The 4,326-nt window shown below is 31.6% G+C and overlaps 1 long non-coding RNA gene across 1 annotated transcript; it reads right to left on the bottom strand.

The window, feature by feature from the left end:
• Window positions 1-2,008: 2,008 nt before the first annotated feature.
• LOC105347387 (uncharacterized) lies at window positions 2,009-3,076 on the bottom strand. The gene is made up of 3 exons (XR_903382.4): window positions 2,937-3,076; window positions 2,481-2,603; window positions 2,009-2,166 (listed from the first exon to the last, which is right to left on the bottom strand). It is a non-coding gene; the product is annotated as an uncharacterized lncRNA (long non-coding RNA).
• Window positions 3,077-4,326: the final 1,250 nt, after the last annotated feature.

Genomic DNA, 4,326 nt, shown 5'->3' on the forward strand with positions numbered 1-4,326 from the left:
AAATTTTTAAACACACCTGTTTAACTTTGATGTAAACAAATTATCTTGCCACACTGTATTGGCTTTTGGTTTTTATTATTTTTGTGTCATTTTATGCCTTTTAACTTACTTTATTTTATCATGTCTTTTATATCATAATACGTTTGCATATCACTTTATACGATGCAAATAGTTTTTCTATTATCAGACTACACTTAGGATAACATTATTTTCACAACTTATGACCCGTATAAACGTATTTCATTTCTATTCAACAAAGACGCATTTGTAACTCTTATCCAGGCGAGCTTTACTGCTTCGAAAGTCGCCAATGCTCGTACAAATCATTGAGCATTAATCATTTTGATATTAATTAAAATATGTCGATAATTAAGTAAAATAAAAAATTTTGTTCGAGTACTCTCAGTACTTTGATGAATTTCCTTATTGGCTGCTAGCTTCTACGGGCTTAGTGGCTGCTGTTAGTGGCTGTTAGCTTCAGCCTGGTGATTCTACACGATGTTTTGTATGCAAATTATGCATACTAAAACAGGACAATGCCTTTTTATTCACTAAAAACAGTTTTCAAACTGCGCAGCTACAGACTTAATTTGAAGATCTAAAAATCTGAAAAAATGAAGGGTGTTAATTGGTGTCCTCTTTACAACCATTTCTTAAGAAAAAATTTTAACCTTGCATATTTATGTGCAACTTTGCCTCATAATAGGGTATCCTTTTCTTATCTGTCGGTAATTGATCTTTTTAGAACAGTAAAAATCCAGTCTTTACTTAGAACTCCTGTGTTGACGTTATAATTTTATTTTCATAGAAAAAAATGTTACTTCAAAACAATCCGTGTTGAATTTGATACACATCTCTATGCATGTCCCATGTTTTATGGAGATTTTTTTTCAGTTCTAAAAGTATGAAGTAAATTCTTTTTAAAGGTGTGGTAGGGGGTCTAAAAATGTTATTGTTTTAAATTAAAAAAGTATGCATTATAGTCCAATTAGAATATATCTTCAATGTACCTCCATAGACACAGACAAATATATGGTTTTTATGCCAATTTTAAGAATAGGGTATCCTACTTTGAGACAAAGTTCCAACATAAATAAGCATGCATAGACCTTTTCCTTACAACTGGTTGTAGAGAGGACACCAATGAATCCCCTTGATATTTTTTTTTTTAATTTTTAAATCTTCAAAATAAGACTGTAGCTGCGCAGTTCGACAGATCCTATATACATACTTTTCAAACAAAATGACGTGTATGACTTCATATTTATTGCATCTATATCTCTTGGCAACGTTTTGGCCATTTTCGGGCAGAATCAAGCCAGTTCAAGAAATGTTTACATTCTTATCCTCAAATGATCAAGATGGCCGCACATCCCCCTAAAAGTGTCCAAATTTAGACCCTCGGTAGCATGAACACATTTCCTGCATTGTGGTTTACTTTATATTGTTATTCTTTCATGTTAATTACTGAAATCTGATTGGTTAAGACGCAGTTCATAATCCGTTCTATTACCCTCAGCGTTAGCAACGCACTTAGCAACGGGTAACATTAAAAATTGTTACATGCGCGAAAATTATGCGCGTACGGTTCGCTGGAGAATTCACGTTATTCCTATATAAAAGCAGTAAAATTTTCTTAAAAATTAAGACATTCAGTATAACAAAATAAATAGTGCCTGTTTGGGAGGATAACAGTTGAAATTGACACCCCTCAAAAACCATTGTCAACCCCTGCTTTGCGTCGGTTGACAATGGTTTTCTCGGGGTGTCAATTTCAACTGTTACCCTCCCAAACAGGCACTATTTTATATAATGTTACATTCGTGTAAATGGCTGGTCTGAAAAAAATGATCAGTTCCATAGGAAGAAACTCTATCAGCATTACCTCATCACCTGTCTGGAATGACAAAGTTTGACAAAAACTGTATACCAAGGAACAAATTCTCAATTTAATATTAAATTGTGTAGCTAAAGTTAATAAGAGATACTGTAAAGACCGATTAAAATGTTTTTGTTATTTATGTCCTTTATAAGCTTTTATTAAAAGAAATGATCAGTCTAATTAGTGAATTCGAGCACATCTACAAACGTTGTCAATGCAATGTCGTCTGTTCTGCGTGCAATCCCAGTCGGCCACATTTAAGCAATCTTGTAGAGAAGTACAACCTTAAACGAAAGAACGTCAACAGATCAAACGCTGCATGGAATGCAGGATATTATGATATCTCAATACTTTTTTTGATCTAATGGAAAAACAAAGAAGAATGTAAGTATTGATTTTTATCAAATGGAGTAAACGTTCAGAAGAATTTCATTGTTCATTGGCGAATATTTCGATCATCTATTTATCTCTCCATCAACTTTCATTTCTTTTCATATTTGTTTTGTTCCAAGTACTTAAATAATTTTGCACTTTTAATCAAAACGTGATTTAATAAGAAGTTTACATACTAATAGTCGTAGATATGATGGTTACTTACGCACTGAATGCGCTGTAGTACATGTGCAAAATCCGTCGATACAGTGCAGTTCAGAAGTACTATCACAAGTCGTGTGACGACACTCCGAGCTGGCGCTCGAACAGGTCTCACTCCAGGCGTAACCTGTAATCATTCACGAAGCTCTTTACTAATACTTGAAACGTTTGTTAAGCAAATCCATCGTAATTTTCATGTTAAACATTTTTTTTTTTGCATTAATCAGACAATGGATTTTTGAAATTGTATTTGAGAGAGGCTTAATATGAGTTGCCACCTGCTGCCTAATATATTTGATATCTGTATAAGATGTGATTATACAATTAATCAAATGAATCTTTGAAAACAGATGTACCAATATCTCTTTTTAGCGATGCATTTTTCTAAAAAAAAAAATGACGAAAAAATAGTATATAGTTAAAATGCACTGCCGGTTAAAATTGGTTTTCGTTTACTTACCAAGTATACACAGCAGTATAAAAATGCACTTCATTTGTAGGGCTTATCGTCCAAGTGTGTTAGTAGCTGGCACTTACAACGTTTTATATAGCTTACAATTTTTATCTCTCTACTTTTGCATGATTTCTTACGCATATCGGTTCAAGATGACATGGAACTTGTAACATTGTTATATTTGTAGGATTCACAACTTGGAAATCACGTCACACTAAGATAAGGATTAACCATGTATAACTAATGATTGTATATTCCTCTTTCAATAAATGGAACTTGATTTCTTTTATATATAAACATATTTCGTAAATAGTAGCAAACAACGTTTTTTTAAAAACTTTATAAAAGTATGACGTCACACCTAGTTTCACATATTGATATCGGAAAAATTGTGTGTACTTTACTTATTTGTATATTTTGAATATTTTTTCCCATTTTTTGGGATAACTATTCCTTGGATGATATTTGCAAAAAGGAAAGTTAACTCCTCTGTTTATCATATAGCTAATAACATTGACTTGATATATATCTCTTAAAAAAATACTTTTTTTTGTTATATATTTATATTTATTACTCTATCTTAATTGATCGTAAAATATAGTAAAATGTACACAAGACAATTTATTTAATATAGTTTATTATCGTGAAAATGTTTATAAGATAATATGTTTTTATTATCATTTATCATATTATCATTTACGATTTAAGTACTAATATATTATCCTAACCTTCAAAAGTTTTTCAAGAAACTAGAATGTATGATTATGCGAAACTTAATTGCACATGTAATCTCTCCATTGTTGCGTTATTCATATTGTGTTTGATTTAATGAAAATTGCTTGTTCCTAGTAGAGGTCTATAAACTACGAAAGCCGAGAAGGATCATTCGAGATTCGAGATTCGAAATACGAGATTCGAAATACGAGATTCGAGATTCGAAATTCGAGATTCAATATCCAAATTAACCAATCAAATCATGGATCTGAAACCTGTATCCTAGCAACATCAAACTGTTCTAAATAAAGATCATTTTCGCTAGCTAATGTAAGACATCACAAATACCCCAAACCCCCTCACGGAAAAGGAAATGCTAGGTGATGAGAGAGAGAGAGAGAGAGAGAGAGAGAGAGAGAGAGAGAGAGAGAAAGAGAAATTTTCCAATTACACTGTACAATCATAGCTTCTATCATGCATTTTGACCCGTGCGATAGTTTAAGGTAGTCCATCCATAACTATCATATTTCATATCTAATAGATTGCAAGTTTGATCACTAAAATCTTAATGTAATTTTAAGGAGTTTATTAAATAATAAAGTTTCACCTTTGAAATCTTAAAAAAAAAATAATTTTATTAAATTTATCATATGTTGAAGTTAACATTGAAGTCTATGGGAAA

The sequence above is a fragment of the Magallana gigas genome, chromosome 5 (assembly GCF_963853765.1).
Source record: "Magallana gigas chromosome 5, xbMagGiga1.1, whole genome shotgun sequence".
NCBI lineage: Eukaryota > Metazoa > Mollusca > Bivalvia > Ostreida > Ostreidae > Magallana > Magallana gigas.